Source organism: Bombus vancouverensis, chromosome 15 (genome assembly GCF_051014615.1).
Source record: "Bombus vancouverensis nearcticus chromosome 15, iyBomVanc1_principal, whole genome shotgun sequence".
NCBI classification, from domain to species: Eukaryota; Metazoa; Arthropoda; class Insecta; order Hymenoptera; family Apidae; genus Bombus; species Bombus vancouverensis.
In genome coordinates this window covers 4,999,668-5,020,501 of record NC_134925.1, presented here as the reverse complement: position 1 = coordinate 5,020,501, position 20,834 = coordinate 4,999,668, and the positions used below count along the sequence as shown (strand labels likewise).

Below are 20,834 nucleotides of genomic sequence, written 5' to 3'. Positions count from 1 at the left end.
ATAATAGCGAAAGAATTTTACAGTTGATGATAAAGCTGTCGTCGAATAATACGTCGTCAACGATAAAATCTCATCCGAGAATGCAGTTTTCTATTCTAAAAATCCACAAAGTCCAACTAATTCAATATTATACGCAACACAAAAAAGTTTACTTCTCTAACGTTATTAGTTTTTCTGTTGTAATAAAATTTGAAGGAAGACGCCGTCAGCCATCTGTATACCACAAAAAGAAGGAGCTAAATGGAACACGGAAACGAACAGTGGAATGCAAGCTTCCGTCACAGCTCGTAACAGCGGTCTCAATCTATCGCCGGATGTTTTCACAAGAACCCATGTCCCCGTCATTTCCGATCAGGCAATCGAACCATCGCCGCCTGTAATATCACTCGATTCCCCGTGGATCGTTTCGCTGTTTGTCGTAATTGACGACCATGCCACTATGTGTCCCACGAGAATTCCAACGATACGTGATGAACTTCTCTTCATTCGTGTCGCGCGTCCACCCTTTCCTCGTCACGCGCTTCAACCTTGTTTACCTTCGTGATAGGTTAATCGGTGGGTTTCAGGCTTAACAATGGTGCACAGCGAATCGAGGTTTCTTTTCTTCGTAGAACCTATTGTTAATTAATTAGCCACTGTCACTTGCTACGTAGCTACCTACTTTTCTTGCGATATATCTAGATGCATACATTTATATGGCGGTATATAGCGAGTAAATTGTGGCAATTAATATTGTAACCTAAAATGAAATTTCAGATTTCAACTTTAGCGACGTAGCATTTAGAAAATATAGGAAGCTCTTGAAATTCAGCTTGTCAGTATTTGTGCAGGAATAAAAACTATAATTAATGAAAGAGCATCGCGCTGTATTTTCTGCACGTCATCGCCGCATCATTCATATTACGAGCTGTACAAAAAACACGAGACCTAGATTTTGTTACATTCAATTATCATATTTATTGTAACCGTATAATCTATTTCATAATGAATTAAGTGGATTTTATAATCCAATGCATCGTATTTCCAGCGCGTCAAGCCCAATATACACGTTGAACATCTTTTATTCTAAAGTAGAGATTACTAATTAGTGATACACCACACTGATATATGTTAAAAAAGTTACCTCTTTTTCTCGTAATTGAGACGTATCGAATAAACCGCGATAACTAATATCTCCGTGCATTTCAAAATTCTAATTTTTGGGTCAACGAAGTAGAAACTACATATAACGTAAACAAGTTTTCAATTTGAAACCGTCTTTCAAAGATTACCAGCCAACTGGATACACCAGCACAACAAGTGCTTTATCATGTTCGTCGATACAATTCCAGGCGTTTTTCACGCGCTGTCGGTCGTTCCTCGAAGGCTAATTAGCCGGACCACGTTAACGACCGAACGCTAATCGAGACGCGAGAAAGCGCCCGTGCGAATTAGCCGCGTTAAACGACCTACGTTTCGCGAATTCGCGTTCGATCTGCCGATTTTGGGTCAAATACTACAAGTATTATCTCTGAGATATAGAGGACAAATCTTTTGTGGTCCAGCGACCGTGACGATGAAATGGTTTAACGGCCTCTTCCGAACCGCAACAGAAATAATATAATAAGTAGAAGAGAGAAAGGGGTCGATGGAAACGTAGAGAGAATCTTTCGCGAACTCATACTACCCATTATGTGTCTCTATTTCAATCAGAGTAACAAATAAGCTGTGGACGTTTATGTAAATTAATATATCTATGAACTAGGTATGTACATCTGCTAAATGAACGGTAGAGTCGTGTATCGTTAAAGTAACGATAAAGTTTCAAAATATTTTATACAACACATAGGTACGATACAAAGATAACAATTTTCTATGGTAAGTGCCCAAATAATTTCGTGAGTCAATACACATTAAACGATGAAGATGCAACAATATAATTTATATAAAATAATTTATATATTGTCGTGTTAATTTGTTCCGTATCGTCTGGCAAAGAACGAAGCTTGAAACTAGAGCGAAATGGTTAATGGTTGGCTGATCAGTAGCGCTCGATTCGAGAACAAAGTCGACCGTATTGTGGTCGACCTGGCTGCTGGTTCCCGGATGAAATTAACACCTGCGACTTTCGATGATAGCGAACTCGGATCGCTCGAGCGCGATATCCAAGGCAAGCGGTGCGATTTAATCGGGACACCTGGATGGATCGTCCGTTCGTTTTCGCTTCCATCGATACCGTACCAAACGATACCAAACGGAACGATATCACCGGTCTTTCTCTATCGCGTAGAACAAAAGGATTTCTCAGTGACTAGGTGAAATCCTGCCAGGATAGTATCACGAGCCAGATCGATATCATACCTTGAATTCATAGTATATCGTATGGATTCACGAAACTCTTTCTCCAAGTTATTGTCTTTGGATCGGCATATAGTAAAGATGTTTGACCTATAGTAATTCTACTTGGCCTAATTATGGACAAAATTCTATAACAAATTAGATGGAGAATGAAATAACAGTTTTTTCACTATATACTATGATTTCAATTTATAGAAAGAGAAAAATAAAGAAATAAGTCCTGTTTGATTTATTGATTTATTTAACGATTGTCTATTTCATTTTAAACATTTCGTCGCTTATATGCGAATATTTCAGTTTGTAAAAGAATAAAAAAATAATTCTCGTTTTCCTCTCCGTCTGATTCTGGTTAAATTACTTACGATATCGTAATATGTACAAGCAATTTATAAGTGTACGACGCTACTAAATTAACTAAACTTCCAACAATACGTTTCACGAAATGTAACACCGGTAACGAGAGAAACGCGGATAACCGTTTCATTTTCACTTCGTCGTCGCTATGCTTTCGAAGTTCTGTTCTCCATCTGCCTTGAGTGGAACAAAAGGATTTCTCGGTGAAACGTAGCGAAGGGGATCGATCGATATCTACATAGCTTGGAAACCTCATAACGCCACATGACTTTACAGTTCTAGACTGGCACGCGTTCTCCAGATATACCTGCTTGTCCTTTAACCTGTGGCTACAAAAACCGTATCCTCGTTCTCGTACCTAATTCGTTTAACGGTGATTCTACTGAATTTTATTCGAAGTGAAAGTGGAAGCTCGCTGTGAAAACTCGGTCGACCAGATAACCCGTGGGACATAGTCGTTAGACAATCAGAAAATAGGGTATCTCTGTTAGCGAAGAAACTCGTGACGAATCGATATAAATCTCCATAGATAGAATCGTTCTCATTCGGGATGCAACGATTGCACTCCGTGCTTTCGAGGAGCAAAGTCATCGTAAGCAATGAAACGACAAGTAGGCGACTGGAACGAGATGAAAGACTGTCTAACCCACTTAAAGAAACACAGACCAGGCAAGAAACGGACGAAAATAAACATCGCACGCGCGTAAAATCGTCATTCGACTCTGTTCCAGCTACTGATTAAACGTCTACAGCGATTACGACAATGACCGAGGTTCGTTCCATCGAACGAGACGCAAGAAGGAGAATCGTAAGTGCAGCTCGAAGTGGGTCGATTCGATTTTCAGAAGGAGCGCGGCCACTTGGTCGTGTGGCACTTTCACTGATTAGCTCTACGCTACTGTTCAAACGCATCGTCCTACCGTCTTCGAGCCATCTGGTCAGCCAGATGATGGCTTTTACAGTTAATCACGGTAACACCGACACTTTCTCGGTGAGATATTTTTGGATTCCACTTGAATATTCGTTAAAGTATATTTTATCAACTCATTGGCACACGTAATGCGTGCTGCCAAAACGGTCTGACACATCGTGGCTATTTCTTATTAATTCGATTCTTACAGTGGCTAGAAAAAGTATTTGCACATATTCTTGGTTTCCAACGAAGCGTTCTTTCGTCAGATATCTCGATCTATTCTTCCATTGCCAGACAATTCTTTACGTTTGAGAAAAAACCTAATTGATTTTTCGTTCGAATCTTACGCGTAAAATTTAAAATATTCAAAGTCGTCTCAGTCCTTTGAAATAAAAGTGAGATTGAGATATGAAAATTCGAGAAATACAGCTAGGCAGAAGACGGAGAAGATGTCTGAAATGGAAGTGTTATTTATTCAAGGAAGATCCAGTTGAATCACGAATTACGAGAATAGAGTAGGGCAACGACTCGTTTCCAGATAATGGATTGCTTGTTTTTGACGCGTGTTTCTTTGTTTCGCGATGGAGATACCTTATTATATGGTCTCGGCTATTTGAAACGACTTAAAAAAACTAGTCTAGACGAGTTCTTCTCTCGTCTAGGTTGGTTCAAGACACGTCAAAGATTTTACGTCAACGAATTAGATACGCTATGATACATATATCAATAATGATAGGGTAAACTACGCAAGATCAGACTAGCTTGCAAGAAAGAGGAGATTCTGATAAGTTTTACGAAAATAATCCTACGATCCCGTCATCGTAAGGACAATATTCGCGAGTTCTCTCAATTTCGCTTCTCTCTTCGACAGCTCTTTCAACGAATTGCTTTCTAACGACGTTGGCCAATTTCGATACGCATGCTTTCGTGTCGAATCGAGTCGAATGCATCTTTACAGCCAAACGATTTCTAACTCGACTTTAAACTCAAATATACCGACTATGTTTTCCCTTGACAACCGTTTGTTCGATTTTCTAACGACGCGGTGTCACGTCGTCAACTCTTTCGAATTGAATCGAATGAAACGATAGAAACAGGTGTCCACACATGTACACATGGTTTCTGTTCCACGAGACACGAGAGCACGATGTTCCGACGCCGGCTGGGAGAAAGTAAAAGGCACAATAGATATTCATTGTACGCGTTAGAAGGCGGCGGGTTACACGATCTCGCGCGATTTATTGCCCTGTACCACGGCGTTTTTCCGTTCCGACCTTCTCCATCCTCGTTCCTTCGCCATTTAGAATGATGAACGTTGCAACAGCATTGAAATTTAACAACTAATATAATAAAAAATATTTGTACGGTGAATCCAAGGAACAGAAAATTATGTTCATCGGCGTCATTCGTGATTCATAAATGAAACTCGAATGATATATCTAATGAATATTCATAGATGTCACATTTCACATCTTTTATAGAAAATCAATTTTAAGATTTAATATATGTATCATCAATCAATTTCACATTAAAGCTATCTTTTCATTTGAGTTTGAGGATAAATATATGCTACGATCATGAACATTGAAAAAGTACCGATAAAAAATGTTTCATAGAAAATAGCCGTAAGAAGTCTATGAATTAATAAATCATTATTTTTTGAAACATTGAATTATCTTTTTTAACCCGCTTAAAGAGCTACTGAATTTCATCTATGGATCAAGGTACATATAACGATGAACCATGTCTACGTCATTCAGAGTCATATGAAATTTTATTGTCACACGAATCACCATCGAAGTAATTTATTGGTACCGTATGTCTTCCGAGGACGTCGCTTTATAGACTCCTGATTACTTCCGGTGATACATTCGTTCGCGAGCGACTAGTCCGCGTCGATTACGCGGCTCGATTTTATCGTGATATATTTATTTGCGTTTCCGATCTGTTCGCGAACCGGTTTGTCCAACAATGTACAACGAGAATACTACCACGTAGCCAGCTGACGATTTATATAATAAAACCGATCGATCTGAATGAATCACGGACTCTATTTTTGTTTTCCATCTTGATTTATGCTGTATATTGACGGAGTGGTTTTTAGAAAATTTATGGAGATGGATAAGTGGTTTGAAAAACAAAACTGACGTTAATCACATTATGGTAGTCGATTTATATTCGATAGATCACAATTATCTAAACACTAGAATATCCATTTATTTATTTACTTATCTACTAAATCACGGGCTCTAGCTCGATGGTACAAAGAAGAAGAGGAGCTACAACAATGAATAATGGCTGTACAACAAAGAAAACAAAAAAAAAAAAAGATATAAATATATAAAAAAGAAGACGGTCAAAGGAAGTTAAATTATGATAACACGTCAGAAATGAAATAATTGCAATTTTCATTGCATTGTTGCGTCGTCTGAAAATATAATAAGATCCAGAGAACAGATAGATTTGTTCGGAGATACTACTCGAATAGTTGCATAATTTAGTGACGGGGTCACTAGATCTAAGATCACTCGAAAAGAAGTTAATCCGGAAAACCAAAAAAGCATTGAAGCTAACATCAAACTTAACAAGTCCAAGTAACACATTTTAAATAAATCAAAAATTTCAAAAAAAAAAGAAAAAAATTTTCCAACTAGAATCCTAATTCGAATCCTTAATATAGAAATCAAAGTCGAAGACTCTATCAGAGTTACTAACTCAATGAAAACATCTGTGTTCGAAGAACAGGCAAGCTAATTATGCACGATCTGTCCGATTTCCATTAGCGAGGGCTTCATGAGGCTCGTCGGACCTTCATTTTTGTTATTCGGAAGGCGTGACTGATTCACAGGAATTAAGTCACTTTCGTTTTAACCTGCCTGAGAGGAATACCAACGATAAAGTGGTAATTCGTGTTATAACAGCCACCCTACTTGGGTTCGTGTTAAACACGTCGCAGAAAATTGCTGGGAATTCACGAACCTGACGCACGATATTTCTTCGTTTCTCAACAAGAGTGGTCGGATTCGGCAGCCAAGTAGGTCGTACGTCTGCTTTTAGAAGTATCCTCTAAGAACGCTGCTAATAAACGTTCTAATTGCGCGATCGTTAATGTATTTCGTGAAAAAAAAATTTACGAGCTTCGTGGTTCGCGTTTATTATTTTTTCTCACGATTTCTATCCGCAGTCGAAGAGGATTGAAATGTACAGAGAGATGCTGTATGGAAGAAACAGTATTATTCCGGCGGGAATTCGATAAACTCGCCAACCAGAATTTTTTTCAGATTCACGAAGTCAATGAGCACGAAAGCTAGCCGGAGCAGCTGTCGGTTCGAGGAAAATTTTCCTAGTAAAAGATCGGTAACCTAGTTCGCGACATTCCGCGATGTCTCCGTGTTATTATGCGTTCCTCGCGGAATGTTTTTGCCCACGCAAGAAAGTATCTACATAAGAAACAGTGATCGACAGATGTTCCAACGAGCTTCGTAAAAACGAAGAATCTCCAACCTGGATTACAATCGCGTTCCGTGTCTGTTAGTCACCGCAAGTTTCTTGTGAAAAACTTTCGTGTATATTAAATATCAACATAGAAAAGAAAATTCTGAGAACAAGCTGAAACGTTATGTCGAGTGTCGGAACATGACGCAGAAAATTACAAAATATTAGGTCATTCTCTAAGTAATATCATTTACGTGTAATTTGTACAAGATATGTAATTTCAAAACTTTAAAAAATGAAGTTCACCGTGTATGAAGATCAAAGGAGGAAAACAGTGTGTAAATAAATATTTGTCAATTTTAACGTCGCTTTGTAATCGAACAGAAGAATTTTCATGCGACACGATGAAAAATGAAAATAAGCCTAAAGATGTTACTCTTTCAAGAATACTTGGTAAGTTAACGGAGTTTTGTGGAAACAAAGATACGATTACTAAGACACCTAGTATTTTTAACATCTCTATAAATATTACAAGAATTTTCAAAGGGATAATATACACGTGTCTAACTTCAAAATCAAATACAAGGAATAATCTTACTCGTGGTAAAGTCCAGTTAAGATCAAATAGAAGACAATGTTACGGAATGGTCGTCTAAAAAAATAAAAAAAAAGCCGAACTCACCGATTTGAAGCAGCTCTCACGTTCTGCGAAGCGGAGCATTCACCCTTTCTTCATTCTTCATCCATTCCTCTGGATCCAGGATCCTCGACAAAAACCTCTGGTCCCCGCGAGAACCCAGACACTGGATCTTCTTTGATCACGATCACATGTGCCACTGAACTCCGAGGAACCACCCCGTGTGTCTGTTCTTCTGGTCGAAAGGTGAAATCCAGTCGAATCCAGTCTGACTGGATGACTGGACGCCTCTTGGATGATTCACCTGTTGACTTTTCCACGGAAATCGATTCACCGTCTACGATCTCGAAGAAGAGAAGAAGAAAGACAGAGAGATAGAGAGAGAGAGAGAAAAAAAAAGAGAAAGAGAAATTGAGACACGTTTCGACTACTGTTCCTAAACGACGTTCAATTAGTATCGGATCGATCACGATCGATCGTTCCCTTCGTGTAACTCCGAACGGTCGATCATCCACGATCGCAGTCACGTTTCACGGCTAGATCCTCAGGTTGAATGGGAGCTCGATCGATATCAGACTCCGTTGATCGGTCGGTTGATCGCGATCCACGGAGGCAGAGGCCACGTCGGGCTCCACGTGCACGCGGTTCGACTACCGGTCGGGCTTTGAGGATCGGCTGATTGCGTCCAGCGTGGACGAGGAACTCGTGGTAGAGAGTAGGGAGCCGCGTGCCTGCAGAAACCACGTGCCGTCTCCCGCCAGGAATACCGGCTTTGATTTCCAATCTCGCTCGTGTCTTTTAATAAGAGGCTATTATCGAATCAAATATTTCGAACTCCATTGTCTTCGTGTCTTCTTCGTAAAAATAACTTTAATAAATCAAATTTCTAAAAATGTGTCCAATCTTGCCTTGGTGTCTGATTTAACGAACCAACGTTACTAAATCAAATTCTCGAAACTCTATTGTCTCCGTTAGAACAATGTTCGCATGTGTGGTTACGACATGTCTGGAACAAGGTTGAGAGCGATTGTCGTAGTTAGACAATGGTTTAAAATGGTCTATCAAGATATGGTGAATCGGAATAAATTATGAAAATCGTTACAGGCACGAGTGACACGTGCGATCAACACGGCGCGGCGCGCGAACCAACACTACGAGCGACGCCGACCCGAGGTTTAACAATCGCATCGACACCGATGTCGCATCGAGGACAGACGAAACGAAACGTAAACAGCCGATAGCGGCACAAGCTTGAACGATCGAAAGGAAAATCCGTCGCGGTTAATTTCTTCGACTAGGAAAACAATGCGTGATTGGAGTTATTCGTGCGACCTGTTTCGACGATTCGACCGAACGTAACGATAAGGGAGGACGAAAGGTTAGTTTATCGAAGTACACGGTTGTTCGAAATACCTTTTGGACATATCGAACGGGGAGAACAGGGACAAAGAATGGAGGAAGAGAGAGGCGGAGAAAGGGTGAGGCAGGGAGGCCGTTATACGACGCAAAGAGAAGATCGTAGATATATTTACGTATGTAAGGTATACGTATATGTACGTAACTGCCTACCAGTACGGTCCCTCTCGCCTTTGGGCGAAGTGGGTCGACCTCTTGGAGAACAGTCGAGGCCGACGGCCTCCTCTCGCGCTACCTGTCTCGTCCGAACGTCTAGTCCTGTGTCTCCTCCCTCTGTGGACATCGCTGCGAGCCATCGTTAGAAGGATCGTCTCGATACTCACGTCCCTAGGATATTACCTTGCCTGTGAGATTGTATAAGATTGGTTAAATGAGAATGGAATTCGATGGTATCTATAGTGACTCACGAAAGTATTTGAACATTTGCCGTAATAAATTATGTTCACATTGTTGTATATGTTATGTAAAATATTTGGAAATTTCATTAGCACTGTAATGACACACGGCTGTCAAGATTGTATGGATCAAATTTGAAAGCAATTTGAAGATTATAGAAATTACAAGATGTTTATTTCAAGTACGTTTTATAAAAATTAGTAAACAGCATAAATATAGGAATTGCAGGATATCGCAAATATATATTTAACAAAAATTAATACACAGGATGGCTGATCTTAAGTATACAGTAAGCGTTGCATATAGTTCCACTGAATATCCAGGTTTATTAATATAATATGATTATTAGCCTAAAACCTAGTCCCATTAGGTAGACTATTATTATAGTAAGATCGTTCGACATAACTGTTGTAATTCATGACATTACTGGTGTAGTCGTTCTTATTGTGAAATCGAGTGAGGTAAAAGGAACATGAAGCGTGCGAGCACGATGATAGCAAGCCAAGAGAAGAAGATGGAAAGGATAGGAAAACGAAACCTCGCCTCTCCGCAGCCAAGGATCATTAATATTCCCGCATCGGCTGATTTCTACGGGAAGTTTTCGAATTGAAATATCGCCACGGCTTTAGACACAACCGAAACGCGGTCTACGCCTCTCGACGCCACTCTCACCAGTTTTTGAAGTTTTCGCTCTAATTCACTGGCCTAACGAGTACCGTCTTCTGCGAACCGGCAAGAAAAATTTGCTGCGCAACCACGTCCCCGTTTAATTGTTCCTCCAATTGACTAACTAATTCGTTTCTTTCATTCTATTTCGAATTCTATATCGTTGCATCAATTGTTTTTCCCTACAAGAAGAAAGAAGAAAAGGGTTTAAATAAATTGTATTTACGTATTGAAAATTAAATGGTAGTCCATATATAATAGGGTTCATCAATTTTTGCTTACTATCTATTTTTCTTTCGCACGATGGAAGCTCATGTTCAAATTAGTAATTTCGATTGGCAAAGATTCTATTAAATCAGGTAAAATCAACTGAAATTTCGTTCCAACAAATGCAGTTTAGATAAATGGAGTTGTACTGTATTTTTGAACGACAGTGTAGACGAGTACCTTCTATTTGCTTATTCCGTGAATACGGAATTGTAGGAGCATCTACGGTTCGCTTGTAGCTTCGAGATAATAGCATTTGAATATTTACTTTCCCCGAAATTGCTCGTTCAACTCGAGCAACTTAATTACATCGCAACGTCATGGCCGGAATATCGCCACTTATTTATGAATATTATTATGAAAGCACAAACGCTCGAGTTTCCTTTCTCAACAACTTCGTATCGTTTATATTTGCATTCTGAAACCACTCCTACAGAATTTCGATCGTTATCAGCTAGATATATATACTTAGATGTACCTGGTGAAAGATCTTTGGTAGAATAGAAACACCTTACGTGGAAATAAGACACTGTGTCGCTGCTTTTCAATCTAAAAAAACAATTCCACCTGTCAATCCTAAAAAAATGAAAAATATTGCAAGTTTCGAGTGACTCTAATAAGACGATCGGGCATCTGGATTTCTGATAGAACGGTAGAGAGAACGGTGAGAAGAAAAGTAAGACAGGTAAATCGTTGACAGTCATAGAAACAATGAAGAAAGAATCGCTTTCACGATAAATGGAGAAACAGATGTGGCGTTAAGGACATTCGTTGGGAGATAATGCATCGTGTGTATCGAGTGCAGCCGGACGCTCTCCGACGCGAAATGCATTTCCTTTCTCGGCTCGTAACTGGTGCGTACGCGGAAATAATGGCCAATTCTGCATACGCGTTCACCATATTGTTACAGAAGGTTCCTCGTTGATTATCTGGCACAGGAGAAACTTTTTAGTTTCGATATCCCATGAGGATTAACGCCGTGCGCAGTCGACGACGTGTAGATAATTGCCGACAAACAGAGCCACTCTTCCAATTAGCCCGGAGGAATTAACACGTTTCACGCTGGGCATATTTAAAGCTATCGTTTCATCGTATTTACTAGAAAATAATTACTATTGTCACGAGGTTAACAAGGCAAAATTGTATTTTCGCGAATAGCTCCTAATACACGGTGTCTTAGTGATCATAACACAATCGGCAAGGGAGTGACTGTACGTAAAAGAGTAAATCGAAAATATAGGGACAAATGACATTTTTAAGACGATCGAGTTTGAAAATTTGTCAAGTGGATATATTCGAACTTGGTTAATTTTGCACTGGACAGAAGCGAATATACCAAACAAATGTTCGAATTGAATTTTCTAGATACGAAGCGCCGCGCCGTATAAAAAACTTTTATTTTATATTTTCCATCTATTTTTTCACGAATAATTAGCAATTTACCGATTGTACCGTGATGATTGGAACAGCCTGTATAACGAACTATTCGTCAGCGAACAGCTGGGTTCGTTATCGTTTCGGTTTTTCGTCGCGATGATTAACAACGCGAAGATTTCATGGATTTCTCATAGCGTCCACATGCCGGGTCCGATCTAATCACGGAAAAATACCGCGACGTTTCTGCACGCTGATAACTCGACGACCTGGTGAAAATTGCCGCGTTAATTAAGCCGCTGCTTTGTATTAAATGCGTCCACTAATTGCGAACGCGTGAGCCAAGATATATTGCGATGAGCTAGATACCGAAGAGAGAGAAAAATAGAGAGATAGAAGGAAACGTTTATAGGAGGCTCGCGAGTCCTGGCCGCGTATAAAAATCCGGCGATTCAGAGTGGAAATGTCAGGTAAACGCCTGATGAAACCGAGACTCTTTTTCCTTCAGGTGGTAAATGGGTAATTGACACGATTAATTAACCCCTTTTCCGTGCTATGCTCTCTGTTCCGCATTGTCGTTTCAACTGTCTCGACTCCTAACCTTTCCAGCAAGTTTCACTTGTAATCTCCTATTATTATCTGACCGTAATAGAAACCTGACGTGACTTAGACATCGATATCCCTCAAACTCGTTCAGTTTACAGTTCTAGACTGTTCGACGTGACAATTCCCTCGTTTCTGTTGATGTGACGCGAACCGCCTGACCTATGTAAGCTTACACTACGAAATGTGAATAAATATTCTAGGGTAATGAGTACTTCTATCGTGTAATACAAGTAGAACATCTTATCGTACAGGTTGGCTAATATATCATATAGAAGAGAAATAAATTTCTCAATTACGTTATCGATATGGTACCATTTCTTTGGCTAATGGGAAGACACCAAGATACGTTGCAAAGCTCGAGGAGATCGAGACACGCGGTTGAGATGCATTTTCTTTTCACGGTACACTTGCGTCGCGTATATCGCGGCCGCTGTTGATTCCATTGTTTCCACTCGGACAGCGGAGGTCCGACAGGACTACGTTGAAAAAGGAATTTCTCCTCGTTGCTTAACAATCGCTTTCTTTTTTCACTGTGACCCGTTCGACGTTCTTTTTCCCTTCGTCGATATCTCTCTTCGTGACGTTATCGAGTTCAGCTATGTTTATCGGATTAGAGAAGTCTTCCTCGAGGATCAAAAGGAAACTTACGTGGCACTGCTTCGCAAATCGGCTAATTCATAAAACATAATAGCTGTCCCAAGATCTTCGAGCTGAGGTGTAACAGTGCACGTCTAAGACCAATCTGCTTACAATTTTAATTTTCGTTCGGTATCTTTGTTGCAGTATCCTTCGCGATCTTCGATATGAACGCAGCGGTAATTGTATCACGCGAAATCCGGCTTTAACGTTACGGCATAAATCGCGGAGGCAATCTTGGCTTTGCATACATTTAAAATACATGGGGGACCCTCTGCGGGGGACCAGACTCATTTGGAATGCGTGGTGGCCCGGGGATGCACGCAGCCGATTAGCCGAACCGGAATTCGCCACGCCACCGGATGAGATGACTTAGAAACCGTCCTCCTCCTTCCCATTTCGGTCATCGACGTTACACGAATGCTCGAAATTGCTGGCTCGGCTTGGTCTCGTTAATTGCGCCTCGTTATAAGAGTAGCCGCGTAGAAAATAAAAAAGAAAACGGAAGAAAGAATAATGGAGAAGGATACACTTGGTTGTTGCATCGACGACGACACGCGTGTTCGAGTTCGATGGGTTTGCTTACCACGGGGTGGCCCCGAGGTATTCCATCGAGAAAAATGTAGCAAGTTCTTGTTGCCTTGTAACGATGCGTGCTAAGTGAAATTTTAATTAGGACGGCCCTCTTTGGATCTCGTGTAAGGGTTTGCTAATTGCGCGTGTGGGCTCCTTCGGCGATGATACGAGATTCACGACCACCTACGCTGAGAGTTTTAGGTTAGAGTCGCAGACTGACTGAGTGCTTTAGCAATTTATGCTTGAGAAATATAGTTTCAGAAAACGTTTCCACATACTGTTATACGGAAACGAATTTTAACATGTCACTTTTGTGGTGTTGTTTATAGTTTTCGAATTAAATATGCAAAATAAAAAATATATCCCAATACAATTTATATGTGATATCTTCTTCTTTAGTTATATGCTTATATAAAAATACGAATATGCACGAACGTCTATCTAAAGTGTAATAATCATCTCCATGTTAAAGCCGTACATCGCAATTTAGATTACGCTGTTTAGATAATCCCCGAAAATCATTTTATATCTCCATATCCGGTAGAATATTACCGATTCAAGTGAACATTTCATCGCTATCCGGCATCAACTACGTTAACTATGTAAGTACATGTAGCAGAATTTACCGACAGTATGGGATTTAATGGAATCAATATCCGTTCACTGGGAAACTTGGAAACTAGAGTTGAGCTAGATAAAGCCGCAACTTTGAATATTGCTCGTTTCGACGAGCCACGGCCTTGATCGTTTGAGGCACGACAAGGAGGAACACAGGCGAGAATGAAACTGGCACGAGGCATAAATTCGATTCGCTGCGCCGATTCGTGCCGAATTTTCGTGGCGTGTGTGCGCCCCTAATTGACACGGACGGCGATGGCAGGTTTACGACGGTCTAAAGAGGAATTTCCACGGGCGAAACCCGCAGGTTTATTGGACGAGACGCAGTTAAAAGGTCCCCCTTTACGGAACCTGTCACGCACGATTCCGATCTCTGACTCTGTACATTCTTCCCTTTCCCTTCGCGACGAGCACGTTCCTCTTTGTCGCGTTTTCGTTTACCCTGCGGTTGAACCGAGTCTTCGTCCTCTTCCTCCTCGACGGAAGTGGGTCACTTGGACCACGGCCGACCACAGAGACAACGGCTCGTCGTTGAATTGAATTTATTTACGCCACTCCGTTCATTGCGCGTAATTGAGTTCGATATCGATCGAGATGTCCTCTTAGTCCGTGTCCACTTCTTACCTTTTATCCTTTATTCTGTCTTTCAGACTCGTTCGCCTTTGCCGGGAAATTTGGTTCGAGAGTACTCTCTTCGTAGAGGGTTGGTCCGATGGAATATTACAATCTCTAGTCATCCAATCAAGACCACTCGAAATCTACGATATTTTTCACGTTCCTTAGTAAAATTAAGCGGCGTAGACGAATTCTAGTAGCAAGATTTCATTAATTACTAAGATTCAAAGGCTCATCTCGATAATGAATTGAATATATTTGTAGCAGAGTGAAGGCAACTCGTGTAATGACTGTTTTACACCGTGTAAAGTCAGGAATTTTAATTTAATAAGCCGCGCAACGAGCCACGAAACACGCTACATAGAATGAAGAGAGAACCAAAAAGATCGTCGAGAACACACGAATCTCTCTTGGATTTACTATGTTGGTCGTAACACTTCCGTAAATTATACAATAAAATCCGAAGAACGGTGTCATTGGCGGCAGACGGGTCGTTTCGTTTTAGCTTCGTCGTTATAATCCTCTTGGGTCTTAGACGATCGAGTTTACATTTCTCAACAGCGATGCCACTTCGCAAGTGCATTAGGAAATTGTATCCATAATGCTGTCGACATATTCTTAACTAATACATTAACTAATACAATCTTAACTATCTAAAACTTAGATTACTCTTGGTCGTACCGTCGACATAACTGCTGAATTTCTGCTTCTGTACGTTTTAACGAAAATATTTGGCAGGACGAACGAAACTGTAATTATTAACTAAACCGAAGATACTTTAAGATTCAGCGTGAAGCTGGCATAACGCTTTGAGGAGATAGTCGAGCCTGTTGCAGGGTCGACTCTCTCTTCTTAATTATCGACCACGTCTCCAACAGTATTCCCGTTCTCGTCGTGGCCCCTTCACGGGAACGCACTTGCGTTTAATTGCTTTTCAAGGACAGAGAAACGACGGAAATGGAGGAGCAAACGGGCGATCGATCTGCAGGACGAGCCACTCGATACGTTTTTTTTTTTCGCTTCTTTACTTATTCTTTTTGAAATATTTGCTTTATTTTTAATCGTGAGAAGTTTGATGGCGGTTATGATGCTTGGACAAAGGGCTCCGTTTATTTTTTCGTAATATTTGTTTTAGTTTTAATTGTGAGAAGTCCGATGGTGGTTGATAGCTGGGTTAAGGGCCCTGTTTATTCTTTTGTAACGTTTCTTTTATTTGTAATCATGCGAAATTGTTGATGGTGGTTGATGATTGAATTAAAGGCTCCGTTTATTCTCTTTTAATTGCCTCCGCTCGATGCCCCCACTCCTCCTCTAGCCCTCAGAATTTCCAATAAACTTAACAAACGCACGCGGCGGTACGACGAGTGCCAGACGTGGCAATATATTTTAATTAACTCGATATCAGCGATAAATATCAACTTCGCCGCGAGTTTTTTGGTACAGTTAAAACACAGTTAATCGCATACCTGACGATGAGCCATGTTCTTTCCGATATTCGCCCATCCGTGCTACGTTATTCAACTGATTCCGAGATCTATAAGAAATCGAAACGCGTTTCTTCTTTCTCCTTTTCTGAACTATTCGAAATCGTATTTATCGTCAGGGTTATTAGCGACTACCTATTAGAAAACAATTAAAAATAACTTAATTATTAGAAGATAATTCGTTAAAAAACAGAAATATATGCCGATACTTTTTGTAGTCATTATACATTATGTATAATAACTGATATTTGACGACGTGCGTTGTGTCGCCGTTGGTCGTCATGGTGGTCAGAAACGTATAAAGACGTGTTGAATAAAATATGGTCGAGAAAAATGGAAATTGCGAGAAATAAGCGATGATTCTAGGTATTTTCGAGGGAATTTCCCAAAGGCTAGCATGCTGAGAGGCTATATGTTAGGGAGCCAGGGATCAAGAACCACTATGCACCATCGATAACGTTCACGCATTCCTGTAACGTGTCGCAGAAACGCGAAGAAAAAGCGGCGGCAACACGCGATAACGGTTGCCGGGATCTTCGTCGTGTCACTGGGTCGCAATACACATTTTCTAGCGGCATTTTCTGACCCCGCTTCTCGCCGCATCCGTTCACCACGGGGTACACCGGAATGATGATAAATACAAGGAGAAACATTTCCTAGGGGAGATATTAATTTGTTCCGTCGAGCCGAGCGTATGGCAACAGGGACGCGATACTATACTACCGCTCGTCTATACTTTCCGTGTATTTTGTCATTTTCATATTGACAGCTTTGTATCTCATCTTTACGTCGCCCAGAGCTGTGTTTACATACTTCGATAATCTGTACTTTAGTATCTTCAGCTGTCTTGGATATCTTTACAATTTTTAGATATTCTTTGTCTTATTTTTATTACGGTTTTTCATCAATTCTTTTCTTTTCTCTCTCGATATTGGTTATCGTTCTTGCGGCTTATAATTCCTCGTGGTACGTTGACACTCTCGTTTTAGTGGAATCCCTTTTTTCTTGTCTTCGTGCTATTTCCTACGACGTGAATCTCGAATAAATAAATTATAACGATCGACGATTGAAATTCCTCTTGCCGAAATAAATCTTGAAAAGAGTGCGAATCTTCAGCTACTTATTTGTTATCTAATCCCTTCGAAAATGTCCAGGAAGTCTCGTCAACCGACTACGCGTTTATCGACGCCGCTGTTTTAACTTGACCAATGAAATTCGTACCTGTAATTGATGAGATTAACCGCTGTCGAATTTTTCATCCAGCTGAAACCATCGCGAGGTATCATGGATTACGAGGCGCAATTAAACGAAGCACGCTGAGATTTATCATCGTGAAGCTAATTAAAAAGTGGGAAACGAGAGATCGTCCGTTCCGTTCTGTAAACCGGCATTGGCCCAGTAAGAATCTTCGTGCAACATTCGGCTGTAAAATTAACCATTCGTTCCGTACACTGTCTCTTCCAGCTTCGGTGCACTCGAATCCCTCGATTTATCTTATTTCGCCGGTCGGCGAAGTTCTTAGCGTCGCCGATGGTATTTCGATACATTCGCGAGCTTGAGTCTCGATCTTCGTTTGAGATACGACGTCTCGTACGATCTGGCCGTGCTCCAACATTCTTTCCCCCTGGTGATTTTACTTTGTATACTACAACGATGTATTGTCGACTACGACGAACGCCGAACGAATACCGGCGATATTTCGACGTTCTCGCGAACACAAGCTTTGAAAAATTCGTTAAAGCATAGAACGTGATAAGAATGGGAATATCGGAGTCTCTATCGGTGCTTGGTTTTTACCACTTTACATTTGTTGAGAAAATAAGAGCGGAAATAATGTCGTTTTGAAGGTTTACCTTCATTTTCTAAAATTGCGTCCTCGGTACCGGTTATTGTCGCCAACATGCGAGTAACGTTACGTAATACGTGGTAATTTTCGGAATCACGAGATCGTCGGCCTGATAAAAAGATGGCAAATAAAAAGGAGAAGGATGAAAGTGCCGGTTGGCGAGACACGTGGTTTCGTAATAACGCTGAATGGGAAGAGGAAGCAGACGGAAAAAAAAGCAGGTGGAAGTCGTGGGTGGAAACGAGCCAGTCTATTGTTTGTCACGGGCAACTATCTTGACGCTTTGCCTGAGTCTACAAGCGTGTACATGCGCGTGCTCGTTTCGCAGAACGTTGAAACAAACGCGGCCTTGTTCTGCATGTTAGACGAAACCTTGAAGAGAAGATTGAAAAAGTGCTAACGCTAACTTCTATCCTTCTAATGGATTTTTAATCTCTATTATCTGTTTCGCTGTTGGGCAAATACCATAACTGAATCTCTCAGAAGCTGCTGATCGACTTCGCTTTTTATGGGCCTTCTGATCGAACACGATTCCATCGCACAAATACACGATTACACAAACATACGGTATAAGTACTTTTTGCAGAGAGTTTCTCGATTGCAAGTTGCAAAAGTACGCAAGAAGAAGAAAACGCACGTTCGTTGCGTGTGCATTAAGCGTAATCGAAGCGTTTCTCGAGTAGCAAAAGAAATCATCCACGAGGATCGACGTTTCTGAATGAACGGACTGTCGCTGGCGAAACGAAAGCCTCAATCAGTTTGCAACGGCGCGTGTGAGTCGGCATAACGATGGGGACAATGCACACTGGTGAAAGTTTGCACGCAGACAAGATGCAGAGGCATTCGTCTCGGGGATGCGCGCTGAGAACAGAAATCTTTCGCTTCGCCGTGATTCTGTCGAAGGAACGTTGCCAACTATAGATTTCGCGAACAAGGAGAACGTACATCGTATCCTTCTATCCTGTAAACGCGATGAAAACTTCTTCGAATCACCTGCTGCCGCTTCGTGGTTACATTTTGATATTGCAGAATATTATTATTTTTACTACTCGGATCGACTTGAGTCAATGGAAACGTGACGATCGTGCGGTTTCAAGCGATAGAAACGTGCCGATCGACAATTTCTTTCAGCAACTTGGAATAGTGGCTGTCTGATGTTTGAGAATATTATTATTTCGTCACGTATAGAGTCGTTTAATAAGATCCATTCGGTTTCCAGGTAATAAGCTCAGGATTGTCGGCAATTTTACATTTCGAATTTCTAAAGAAATCCAAGGCGACGAGAACGATCGTAGAGAGAGAGTCGTTCGTTCGACTTCGCGTTTGACTTGCTTCCAACCTCGTTTCTCACACGTAAATGGGGGAACGATTTGCGAGAGAATGGCTAACCGTTCACCTCGGGGCCACAATCTTTTTCTCTGTCGGAGCCACTTGTCCCTGTCATCCCCGAAATTGCATTGTTGCACGCGAACAGAGACACTACGTTTCAAAAAAACATCCTCCGTCTTCCAGTACTTTTACCGATCGTTCTTCTTAAACGTCGCCCCGTTTATGTATTCGACGTGACGTTTAACAATTCCACTCGTCCTAACAAAAAACTTCGCTGCCCTCCATCCTCGTCCATGTTTGTCGTAAACCGAATCGTTACTTCACATCGTTAGAGAATTTCTTAAATTTCAGAAGAACACGGGAGAATCGTTATCCTACGAAAGTGTTATTGGTTGCAGAGAAAAATTGTTAATACGCCACGTTTCGACGTTCTACGTTCCGATACTTCGAGATCCAAAAGATTAAACCCAGTAGCAGGTATAAAGCACAAAAGCGCATCGTAGAGAGGAGGTTTCATCTCGGTGAAATAGCGAGGGGAGTTTGTCGCGATTGGAGGCCAATTGGGAAAAGTTACGTTTTATTCTTCGACAAAACGGCTGGTCCCGGATCGCCTCACCCTCGATAGCCCCCGATAATCGAGGGTTGCGGCTTAGAGCTGCCCTTTTACCGCCACGATCGTGGAAAAATATTGCTGATGTTCCTCCTATCCGCCTCTCTTTTCACGTATACGATTTTTAATCCAACATCTCGATAAAATTTAATCGAGCAGGATATTGCCGTTTCGATGGAAACGCGATCTAAAGCGCACTTGATCTCGCGTCCGCGCGTATTTTCCGCTTTGTCGGAATTTCCATTTATTCGATGTCACGTGGAGGTACCGATGGCCTCGAATAGCCGAGCCTCCCACTGCATTGTTAAAAGATACGAACGAACCTCGTACGACGAAACATTGTTTTTGCTGGATGATTTACTGCCTATAAATCGCCGTCCTCGGTTTTTCGTTATTGCACCAGGTGGACACGGTATAATCGAGGTACGCTTTCGAGCATTGCGATATCTTTCGCGTATACGTGTTCGCAATTCGTTAAAAGCATCGTCGAAAGTGTGCGTTCAATTGAGAAACTCTCGATGAAATTGATCTTTGTCAAATGTTTATTCCTCTTTTGTTTCCTCGAAATGTTACGAAATATTAGGTTGTTGAAAAGATTCGTGGTAGATTTGAAGAAAAATTTGCAGATTATATATTTTCACGGAATTAGAATTTTATTAAAGGATCTGTACCTAAGTATTCGGATTTGCTTCTTGTGAATTGAAATGGTCAAAAAATGA

General features: G+C 41.0%; 1 protein-coding gene across 2 annotated transcripts in view; it reads right to left on the bottom strand.

Annotated features, from left to right (window-relative positions):
* The window catches only part of LOC117157233 (uncharacterized), a 56,736-nt gene extending 47,909 nt beyond the window's left edge, over window positions 1-8,827 (bottom strand). The window contains exon 1 of one of the 2 annotated variants that reach the window (XM_033335119.2): window positions 7,722-8,827. The gene's annotated coding sequence lies outside the window, so the exon portion shown is untranslated. The remainder of the gene's footprint in view (window positions 1-7,721) is intronic. The other variant, XM_033335124.2, reaches the window with a different exon arrangement.
* Window positions 8,828-20,834: the final 12,007 nt, after the last annotated feature.